The 12,430-nt window shown below is 38.4% G+C and overlaps 1 long non-coding RNA gene across 1 annotated transcript in view; it reads left to right on the forward strand.

The window, feature by feature from the left end:
• The first annotated feature begins 276 nt into the window (after nucleotides 1–276).
• Nucleotides 277–12,430, forward strand: part of LOC102135164 (uncharacterized) — a 329,075-nt gene continuing 316,921 nt past the window's right edge. The window contains exons 1-2 of the long non-coding RNA XR_006697787.3: nucleotides 277–358; nucleotides 2,104–2,163. This is a non-coding gene — a long non-coding RNA (uncharacterized lncRNA). The remainder of the gene's footprint in view (nucleotides 359–2,103; nucleotides 2,164–12,430) is intronic.

Below are 12,430 nucleotides of genomic sequence, written 5' to 3' on the forward strand. Positions count from 1 at the left end.
TCTTGTTGTTATACTGAATGGATAAAGCATGTGTACATTTTAATATTGGTTGCAAGGAAGTATGTTCAATCTTTCTAGAAAGTAATTTATAGTAAATATTTATTGTAGTAGTGGAGAACTTACCACTTGAGAGGACTGAACAGAATCCTCTCTCTAGTAACAGCAGCAGTAATATTTATCAAGGGCTTTCTATCTTCCAGGCTCTGTCTTAGTTTACATGTATTAACTTATTTTTGCCTTGCAATAATCCTAGAAATTAGGCATTATTTCTTCTGTTGTAGAGATGAGGAACCTGAAGCATAAAAAGATTAGCCCAGATTACACAACTACTCTATGATCAGACTAGAATTCAAACCAGGTAGGTTCAAGCTTTTAACCACTATGTCTAATGAACATTATTATATCATTTAATACTCCTAGGACTGTGCCACATGAATTATTATCCCCTGATTTGCAGATGAAGAAATAGAGCCTCAGAGAGGATAAGGAATATACCTAAGAACATAAATCTCATAATTTTGGTGGATTCGGGATTCCATATAGGGTATATCTGACTTTAAAAATTCATGCACTTAATCATGAAGCTATAACATCAAGAATGGTAAACTGTTAAAGCACTTTGACCTAGCAATTTAACTTTTCTATACTGCGGGAGTAATCAGAAATTTTGTTAAATTTGAATGTACAAAATATTACATACAAATTAAAATGTTTAAAGTATTCTAACTGATCATGGTTAAATAAACTATGTACATTCATATAATATTTTGGAATTATTGAAATGATATTTATAGAAAGTTTTTAATAATATGAAGAGTGTTCAGATTATAATGATAAATTCGAAGAAAACCAGGATATAAAATTAAATGGTTATTTTATTGCAAATGTTTTCAAAATTGAGCAGAGAAAAAAGAATGGAAGAAAATACATCAAAATGTTAATGATTAATAAAAATATTTGAATGGTTGGGTTATGGACAATTTTAATTTTATTCAGAATTTTCCATATCATAAAATTTTGTCTTAATAATGTGAAGATCAGTGTTGAGTTTTCCTTTTTATATTTGCTTTGGTATAAATTTCTCACAAAAATGCAGTTGTTGAAAACAAAGTTTGAAAAACATTTACCGTCAATACTCTCCTAGGAAGTATACCAAAATACAGCAAGTTATTTAAATTTGTCAGTACAGTATGTTTAGTAGTTGAGTATAATTCTTCCTGTGAGGATCTCCTTGTGGAAGCAAATTAAATTTGGTATGTAACCTCTGCACTTTAATAACATTTGATCTACAGCTGACCAAATAGAAAGTGCAATCTCTTGTTTAGAGACAAAAGTTGAATTCTACCCTGTATCAATTATACATGTACATTTACTTCACCAAGTCCTACAGATGATGGGTCTTGCTTTAAACCCTAGTGATTGATGAAAGCAGACAAACAACTTTCAGATTTCCTGTGTGAGTTAGAAGCATTGCCACCCCTTGTCCTGGATCCCCAGCCCGAGTTACAGAACGAAATTATAGGAAAACAGCCCAAATTCCCAAACCGACTGAAATGACTGAATTTCTGTTTACGTGTTTACATTCATTTAGTGATTTTGGGCAGGTCACTTGCTTTTGGGAGTTTAACACAAACATAAGATTTGTTTGAAGAATACTACTATGGAGAACAAATTCACAGAATTGGGCACTTTGAGGTTGGAATTGGGAAGAAAGTGTTTAGTACAAAGGCCAAGACAGAATAACTACTTTCTGTCCTGAATGGGCCTGGAGAGAAATATTGCTAGAGGAGTGATCTGTGAGAAAGCAGATGAAGTGACTGAGAATGGCAGGAGGCAGAGGGAGGCCAGAGGAAGGCCCAGTGGCACCTCTGCTACCTGTATAATTATGACATTAAATTTCAGTCAGTCTACAGCACACTTCCTAAAATTAAAACAAAGTTTTTGATGACTGTTTTCAGAAATGAATCATACGGCATCTGGGGAAGTGCCTCTAGGGGTTCTACACAAATCCTCTATTAGTCATGAGCAATAGGCTGAGTTATAAAACCACATCTGGAGAATTACATTTCAAAAGACTCATCCTTTTACCTTTTATGTTACCAGGTGCTGAGCCAGGTGTTCTACATAAATTATCTCATTTGTTTTTTCTGACAACATAATAAGGTAAGTATTATAAATCCCATTTTAAAGATGAGGGAACGAAGACTCAAAGAGTTCAATCAGTTGCTCAGTGTCACTTGACTCACACTGGGATTTGACAGGCGATCTGCTCAACTCCAGCATCCTCCAGTGTCCTTGCCGTCCTCCCATTTCCCTCACAGGAAGGCAGCCTTGGTATTTAAAGGGGCACAGAACACGAAAGGCACGTGACCATGAGCTCACAGAAGGTAGTGATTGTATGGCCAGGAAATAGAGGACATGAAGTAGACCTATGCAGTAGGATCTATTTATAGTAACAATACACAACAAACAGGTGATAATACATGACGGACATGTTTGGGGATGAAGCTATTTGGAAATAACAACACAGAAGAATTTAATAGGTTAGAAAGAAGTCCAGATACTACCAGGTAAATACGCAGATCTAGGAAAATTACAGACGTGGTTTAAGGACCTTATTACAGGCCTAATACCTTCTGATGGATGCAGTTTCAAGTGCATGCAGGTTTAAAATAATTTACATTTGATTACTTATGGATGGAAGTAAGTTTTGGGGAGGCAAAATGTATTTTGTTTCCTCTTGGGAGCCTTGTGCACTCTATCAAACAGCCTAAGTTAAAATAATTTTACTGGCCTGTGTGTGTTGATAAAATTACTATTTAAAGCAAACAGGCGCCTTCAATTTTTCAGAAGAGGAGGGAATTAGAGATAGAAAATCGGTAAGCTGTGACACCTGCACAGAATCCTTGTTTGAAATTCAGAAAGGGAATGAACTACGTAAAAACTTGGTTTTCAAATTTTTTTTTAGAAAGAGATATGAGATGTTACTGCTGTAGTCTAAATGAACAGAACAGGAAATGTAATGAATTAACTAAATAATTTCCATATAGTCTAGTTTCCAGGAAGAAAAGAGACATTTAATTGAGATGTACATAGTAAGGTGATTCAGACAGATGGGTATAGGAATGTAAGACAATGTAGACCGAAGATGACTCCTGTTTGAAGCTCCAAACTAGCTTGGCAGAGACAGAGAGGAACATTAGGGGCTCTGAGCTAGCACTAGGTATAAATGGGAAAGTCAGTTACTTGCTACTCTTGAGAAGGGAATACTGAGGTCCTTGGGCTGTTGATGAGAAAGGCTGAGGCTGAGTATACAGAGTTCTGATGCAGCCTACACTATTAACCTATCATCTGGAGAATGGAACCTGGAAAGTACTCTGTGATTAGCAGCCTGTGCCAGGTGGTCCAGGCCATCAGCAGTGTATCAGTCAGAAACCACTCCAACTAGTTAAGAGAAAGGATTAATTACAGTAATTATAATCACTAAATTGATTATAGAATCAGTGGGAAAATAGAGGAAACAGAAAATAAAGCTTTCAGAGACCACTTTGAATGTATATCACGGAACTAGGCTATCAAAAGAGCTACTGCCTTTCCTATGATCAGTACAGGTGTCATGATCAGGGAACAGCCATGATCTGGAAGACCAAGAGAAGCCATGGAGGTACAGCCTTATTCTCAGTTCCACCTTTCAGTTATTGTACAAGTGCTGGGGGAACTTCATCATGTCTGGAGTCCTAGCCCAAGGCATGTACTCTGACTGCAGAAAAGTGCACCAAAAGGAGGTTGCATGGTTCATGTGCTCGTTTACCACACCCAGCACAAGAAGCATTGTGTGTTTGGAGGGACAGTGCCTGCTGTGGGTCAGATAACTACTGGAGATGATGTTTCTTGTCTGTCACTCTTTGTGTTTTATTTTTTCTTGAAGGAAAATTCTCCACATAAAACATAGTCAAAAAACAAAAATAACTATATTTTATGTTTTACAGTGTATGTAGCTAAACAATTAATTACATTTTCCTCATTTTCTTGGAAGAAAGTATTTTGATATTGTGTTACTTTTAGGGAGAATTACAGAAAGTGTAGGGCCAAGTGTTTATTTTTCCTTTATAGGAATTAGTCTTCTACCCTAAATGCTATATTCCTCTTGAATAATACTCTAGATGTTGCTGTCCAAAGAGAATGTATTCTGACCCAGGTCATGGAAACAGAGCCACTCAGGAGCTGTTATTTTACTATTTTTATTATTATTTTTTAACACAGAGTCTCACTCTGTCACCCAGGCTGGAGTGCAGTGGTGCGATCTCGGCTCACTGCAACCTCCGCTCCTGCGTTCAAGTGATTCTGCTGCCTCAGCCTCCCATGTAGCTGGGATTACAGGCGTGTAACATCATGCATAGCTAATTTTTGCATTTTTAGTAGAGATGGGGTTCTGCCATGTTGACCAGGCTTGTCTGGAACTCCTGACCTCAGATGATCCACCCACCTTGATCTCCTAAATTGCTGGGATTATAGGCATGAGTCACTGTGCCCAGCCAGCTGTGATGTTTTAGTAAAGGGAGGGGTGTTTTTGATGTAACCAGTCAGTTTTTCATTTTACATAGTTTCTACTTCTTCCTGGAAAATTCTTAGGTACTAAGGTTGCAGGTGTTACTTGAAATGTGTTTAAATGTGCAGAAAAACATGTAAACATGTATATTCTTTCTTTTGTTTTTCTGAACCCTTGCCCATGGGGAGAAATCTTAAGTACTCCCTCATACATTTTGAAGTTAATATCTACATTTTTAAAAATCATAATTTTATATTGTTGCAAAAGATGTACTTTTGGTTATACTTACTGATATTTTAAAAGAAAACTGTTACATCACTCAAACATATCCAATAGAATCAAAAGTAGAAAAAAGGTATACATTTAGAACAATTCTATGGAATTATCAAAAGGTTTCAGATAATACTCAGAATCTCAGGTTTATCAAATTTCTGTGCTTCTCTGCCCACGCCCTTGCTGAGATGTTGCTGGGTGGGTTGTGTGTGTGTAGGAGGGAGAGAATTCAGTCAAGCTCCTGGCAGAGGGGAGGAGTCACTTCCCAGAGGACCAGTTGGTGAGACCGGGAGAGATAGCCCCACCCACTGCAGATATCTAACCTACCTTCCTCTGAAGAGTAACAACAGTGCCAGAGACAGGGAAGTCCGGATATGGCTGGCTGTTTCACATTCTTTGCACGTTCAAAAGAGGAAGATTTTTCTTTTTTTCCTCTGTGGTGTCCTTCTACCACAGAGCTCTGTGCTTCATAGCTTAGCTCTCATAATCTTCTGTCTTTTGATAGTCTTCAAATTCTTTTATTTGAATAACCTCAAAATGATTTTCAAAATCTGTAAACCTCATCATAAATTTTCAAGTTATTATCTACAATTTATCATTCTAACTTTAATAGTTACAAAGAATGTAATTTCTGGAGTATGGTAAGTACTGATATTTTTAAAGAAACTGTTAAAACGCTTTTTAAAATGTGTCCAGTAGAATCTAAATATGATTGTAATTTGACCTGCTATTATCCAATTATAAAAGAAGAGCAAGTTCTTCCTTGACAATAATTTTACATTGTTTCTTTTTCTTCTAAAATTTATATTTTCATTCAATTTCTCTCCTAAGATTCTACCATACTCTTTAGGATAAAAATGAATCCAGGAATGAATAGGATAAAACATCCTATTATAATATTATTAATATGTGTTATTATGGGCATATACTTCTATGCATAACATTTTATTTCTAATCAAATATGTAAATTGAAATTTATTTTATTTCCTATAGCTTTAAGTCTCATTTCACTGTCTGGTTTTGGTATCCGTGTAATACTGCCCTCATAGAATGAGTTGGGAAGTGATTCCTCCTATGCTATTTTTTGGAAGTAGACCATTAACTTTTAATACAATTATTGAAATGACAGGATTTAAGTCTACTATTTTATTTGTTCTCTATCCCCTGAATTTTCTGTTTTTCAGCTATTTTCCCCCACCCTACTTCTTCCTACCTTCTTATGGATTATTTGAACATTGAATTTTTGGCTATACATCTTCGTATTATTTTTCAGTGATTGCTTTAGGTATTACAATATAAATACCTAACTTTTCATAATCTAATATGGCTAATATTATACCACTTTATGTTAAATATAGAAAACTTGCAACCATATAGCTCTTTAACCTGTTTGTCCTTCATGGTAAAATATCATATAACATCTCCATACATTGAAAATCCAGAACAGAGTGTTATAATTTTTGCTTTCAGCAGAACTTAAAAGAAAAATATAATCATTTAATTTATGCACATATTTATCATTTCTGTTGTTCTTTATTTCTAAAGAGTCCAATAATCTTGTGGTATTATTCCCCTTCAATTTGAAGAATCTTATTCTATCATTTCTTGTAGATAATATCTGCTGTGGATAGATTTCATTAGTTTTTTTTTCTGTTCATTTGAGAATGTCATCCTTTCTCCATTTTTGACGGACATTTTTACAGAATATGGAATTCTGGGTTGACTTTTATCCAGCAGTTTAAAAATGTTTTCCCACTGTATTCTGGCCCCCAATTCTTTCTGATGAGAAACCCAGGGTAATTAAAATCATCATTCAATTGTATGTCATAGTTTTTTTTTCTGTAGCTACTTTCAAGATTTTTTCTTTATGTTTGGTGTTCAAAATTTAGATTATAATGAATCCAGGAATGGTTTTTATTTTTGAGGTTATCTTGTTTGGCAGTAGTTAAGAACTGTGAAGGGTCTGAAATTCTACCTTACCTGCAAGCTAACTATTTCATGGATGCTGGTAGAAGATACAATACTCCTGGGTAAGAGACAAAGGACTTTATTATTCATGGCACTGCAGGCAGCTTGAGCGTCATATACTCATTGGTTTACCTGCCTCCAAAGTCCCATAGTGTGATATGGAGTAGCCCAGGAAAATGCTGTATGTGTAGTAGATTTGAATTATAGCTGAGGAAAGCCTGAAAATTTAGAGGGTACTGATAACAGACATACCCAACTTTTGCCTGAAAAAAGACATTATCTTTTATTATAATGGTCATGAAACAAATCTACCCTGTGCCACAGAGGGAGATAATGTCTCTGTTACTCAGGGTTATTTGCTATACAGACATGCTTGAAAATAAAATCTGAAATAAAAGCTGATATAAAATGTGCATAAATGTCATAGAGAATTGTTTTCCAATAAGGACATGCTGGACTTCTTGAATCTGTTAACATATGTCTTTTACCAATACTTACTACATTTTTGGCCATGATTTTTTTTCAAACAATCTACCTGAATCTTTTTCTTCCCTCCTTTTGGGATTCCAGTGTCCTATATAATGCCTCATGGATCTCTAAGGCCTGCTAATTAAAAAATACAATTTTATCTCTTTTCTTCAGATTAGATAATGATGGCAGCCACAATGCCAGCTGTGGCAGGGAAGCACCATCAGGGTTGCAGGCTCCATGGAGCTGGAAGGGAAAAGCAGCATCCCCGTCTCTTCTGAGTTGGGGTGGGAGCTCCCCAGGTTCCACGGCAGCCACCCAAATTGTGGCTGCAGACCTAGGCCTCCCACTGCATGGAGCAGGAAGAAGCTCCACCCACCAGAGCACAGCTGCAGCCTCCCAAATGGCTCTTGGGGGCTGGGGAAGGCACCCTTAACCTTACAGGCTTACAGGCTTGGAAGTGCCTGCTCCCACTGCCTGGCTTCTCCCTGCTGTCATCCTGGCTCTGATCTCAGAGCAAAGTTGGGGCCAAGCCAGGGGACCAGGGGGCAGGTCCCTGGTGAGGACCCACCTTCAGGCCAGGGAGGGCCTGAAGGCTGGGAGCTGGGCTACCAGTCCCACAGACCAGAGTGAGAATTTGTAGTGCCTTTTCTGGGCTGCCCATGGCTGCCCGTGGACCAATCAGTGTGCACTTCCTCCCTGCTGATGTCCATAAAAGCCTAGGGCTCAGCCAGAGGTGAGCAGACAACAGGAGGACTAGCAGCAGAGAGGAGCTACTCTCTCTGTTGACAGCAGGAAATGTTGGGATGATCAGTTACAGAGAGGAACTACCCACTCTGGGGCCTCCCCTCTGCCGAGCTCTTCAGAGACCTGCAGAGATGTCTGGACTACCAACTGCAGAGAGGAGAAACTCACTACAGGGCCTCCTCTCTGCTAGGAGCTGGGAAGACAATGGGATGACCTGCCTGCAGAGAGGAGCAACCCACTCCAGGGCCTCCTCTCTGCCGAGAGCTGCAGAGATGATGGGGTGACCTGCTTGCAGAGAGGAGCTTCCCACTCCAGGGTCTCCTCTCTGCTAGGAGTTGAACACTTGTTGGGACACCCTGGCTGTGGAAAGGAGCTACCCACTGTGGACCTCCTGTGAGCTATTCTATTGCTCAATAAAGCTCTTCTTCAATTTGTTCACCCCCCACTTGTCAGCATACTTCATTCTTCCTGGTCACAGGATGAGAACTCAGGACCTGCTGAATGGTGGAGCTAAGAGAGCTATAACACAAACAGGGCTGACACATGCCCCTCGCTTGCCACATTGCAGGTAAAGAGAAGGAGAGAAGAGCTGTGGCCCCTCATGGAGACCAGACCTAGGAGCTTTCCAAGCCAGGGCTGTGACTCCCTCTTTGGGGTCCTGTGGTACTTGGCATGTCCAAGCTTCCAGGCACCACTGCATTCCCCAGTACCAGCTGGGGAAGCTGCTTGTAGTGTGCCTGGTCCAGCCGCAGCCTTGCAGAGAGCTGGTGTCCATGCCGGCACCTGGGGCACCTGCCCCGCAGCAGCAGCCAGTGTGTCTGTGCAGTGGCTGGACCCTGCTCTTGCTCACATACCCCTCACTGCTGCACACCTGACTCACCCTTGGCAGGTGTGGAATCCAGGCCAGTAGTGTGAGCCGAGCACAATTTGCCAGGCTGAATGGGTGGGATGAGCCCAGTGGGCCCTAGCAAAGCTTGTGCTAAGGTGCCACTGGCCAGAGGTTTCAGGCCAGAAAAGTGACACCCCAAAGATCCTGTAACAGTAAGTTCTACTGATTTATCTTCAAATGCACTGATTTTTTTCCTCTCTTATTTCCAATCTTCTGCTGAGTCCATCTGGTAATTTGAAAAATTTCGGATATTGTTTTTTTCAGTTCCAAAATGTCCATTCGGTTATTTTTTGTAGTATGCACTCCTCTAAGTACTCTTATCCTTTCGTTCTTTTTAAATGTGTTATTCTTTAACTCACAGAGCATAACTGTCACAGCTGCTTTAAAGCCTTTGCCTGATAGTTCCAACATCGAGTCATCTTGGGAATGGCCTCTGTTTATTGTATCTTCCCTTGAGAATTGGTCAGACTTTCCTGGTTCTTGCCATGTTGAGTAATCTTGGCTTTTATCCTGGATGATGTGAATGTTATATCGTACAGTCTCTGGATCTGGTTATAATCCTCTGGAGAATGTTGATGTTTAGAAGGCAAACAACTTGCATTGGTTTAGATCAAGTGTCTGATCTTTTATGGCTGTGGTTTATATCTCAGTTCAGTTCTCAAAGCATTTTCAATGCTAGTTTGAGTGTGTTCCTCACATGAATAACTCAGATGCTAGTCTGAGACATAGGCAGTGGTTTAAATCTCACTTGATTTCTCAAAGCCTTTACTGTGCTGGTTTGGGTCTGCCCCACACATGCACAGATGAGGAGTAAGTCTGAGCCTTGTATAGATTTACAGATTTAGTAGATCTCCTTTTCTAGGTCTCAATACCCTGGGATTCCCTTACACTCTCCAGCGTGCAGGACCGACTTCCAGGCAGAAATATGAGGTTCCCCTAGAAGCTTTGTGGCTGCTGCCGCTGCCAAACCACTGTATGACTGGAGTTCACCCTGAAGACAAAGTTGTGAGAATGAACAACAACAAAAGAAAATAATACCCATGTTTCTTTTCTCTCTGCCATCTGCCTGATTTGTTTATGTTTCAGAACCTTCAGTAGTTTTTTTTCGGAGTTCCCAGTTAATTAACAACAAAGTTCTAGTTCTAGTTAACTAGAGGAATGAAATTTGGTGTTTAAATCTGGTGCTGGTTCTGAAACAACTCCGACCTCTTAACTATTTTAATGTGAATGATAATTTTCTCTGTAAGGCTCATCCTGAGAAAAGTTTGTGGTCAGTTATAGAAAAAATGGCGATTATATCTTTGCTTTTCTTCTCTTTTCTGATTTCTTCTCTTATCTTATATTGTACCAACTTTCCCTAAACACACAATACCCTTATGTTTTATGCTTTCTAGTGCCTGTGATTAAAAATCTTCCCTAGGCCAGTTCTCATCTCTTTCTTAGTATTTTCTCAACTCTGTTAAGAATCCCATTTTCTCAGTAATCTACTTGAACTTAGTTATCAGGTGAAGTACATTTGATAATCTAATTCTCGTAAAGGTGCTGCTGTCTGATAATGGTTATCGCTCCAGTCAATGTTCCACTGAAATACTTTAAGGTATTTTTGGAAGATGACTTTGTATCAAATCTAAAGCCTCATCTCTGATAATAGTATTTTAAGTTTCAGTATCAGATAATTGTAGAGATACTTTCATACAGAGTAAATCAGTAGTAAAATTTTACCCATATATAAGGGCAATCATGATTGATTATTTATATGTGACATTTCTTATATTTATATTTTATAATACAAACATGTATAATTTTAAAAAATCATATTAGTAATAAAAATGAATATATGTTTCAGTAATGGTTTAGACTTTTAACTAATAATTTTTTGGTATTTTATATTTAGTAATTTTTAAAATTCAGCAATAAAATATAGAAAATCTCTTGGGAACAGCTGGGATTAGCTTTTTGTTATTACTATCATGATACCCTTTAAGACATCATTAAATACTTTTACTAAACGAAAGGAAAATGGTAAATACAATGAACTGTGAAAAACAGATAAAAATTCTAAAAACAACAGATTTTTCTACCTTCTCCTTAAGTCACCCAAACCTACCTGAGTGAAATTTCTAGGATGTAAATCTAATGTTACACGTTGTCTTTTTCATATTGCCTGGAAATAATTATGAAAACATTGGCCAATAGCATAGCATTTAGGCAAAATAATTGATAGTGCTTAAAATTTAGGTCAGACATCATCATCTGCTTTGTAGCATTTTCCCTGCTTTGCTCAGAAGAATGAAGCACTTCACTGTGTATATATCAAGAAAACATTTATCATATTGCGTGCTAACAGCTTGTTTAATTGGCAGTCTCTTTCATTGGTTTATGACTTCTTTGAAGTAAAACTCTGTCTTTCTCAATCTTTGCTTCTTTAGAGTAACAGTAAATCCTCATTTAATGTCTGTCCAAAAAGATTATGAAAAGTAAAGAAGGAAGGATGAAAAGAAGGAAAGATCATGGCTAGCAGCAGGGTTATTATGGTCCAAAGGAGCCAGGCATGGAACAGTCAAATATAATTCAAGTGAGTGGTAAAAAGTAGAGGTTGGAAATCCAGAGCCCAGGGTCCTGTGACATAGGCAAAAGGAAGGTAGTCTGTTTGTGTTTGCTCTGGGTTAGGAGGTAAAGCATTCGTCCAATCAACAAGAGAGGCAAGGCAAGCAAGGAGAGAATCCACCATGACATGCCATGACCAACTGGGTTGAGGTCCAGGTGGTTAGAGTTCAAGGTGAGCCAGATACTCACCACAGGAACCATAAATGTGAAGAAACTCTGATTTCAAGGGCATATTCTGACATAGTGGTTGAGGAGAAGGTGCAATGGCTGTCGGCATCCCTTCTTTGGTACCTGCTTCGAAAACAGCCTTGGAGATTTTATTTCACCCCCAGACTTGGGTTATTCAACAGAGTCTCTCAGGAATCTGCTTAAAACAGTAAAGTATATATTAAGTGTCCGATGTGAGCAGACAGCTATGTAAGATGCTAGGAGCTGTGCTAAGCAAAAGCTCAACAGACAAAGCATCTGCTTTAGGGAAAAATAATATGAGGTGTGTGTGTGTGTGTGTGTGCGCGCGCACGTGTGTGTGAATTCAACTAGGCTGAAATAATGTGTTTCAAGCTTGGCCTGGTATAAATTCATGTTGTGAAAATGTCTTAAATAATATTGGGAGAAAATGCAACAAAGACTTGAAAATCAATGAAGGTTTAGAGCTTAGGGTAGGTGAAGCATTTTTCCCTTGTGCTTTACACTGTTTTCTTTTATCCATCGAGACACTGGGCTAGATTCTCCTATATGATAAATAGAAATTTACTAACCCCATTTGGGAAACTAGTCATTCAATCAATTCAGTTAAGTAAATATTTTCAAATACCTTCATGTGTCTAGTGTTGTGGCAAATGTGGAGGAGAAAAAGAGAATTATTGGCATCATCTTGCTTTTGAAAATGTATTCGCAGAGGACAAATGAAGCAGTAGGAAATAACAAGA

This window comes from Macaca fascicularis, chromosome 4 (assembly GCF_037993035.2).
Source record: "Macaca fascicularis isolate 582-1 chromosome 4, T2T-MFA8v1.1".
Lineage (NCBI taxonomy): Eukaryota > Metazoa > Chordata > Mammalia > Primates > Cercopithecidae > Macaca > Macaca fascicularis.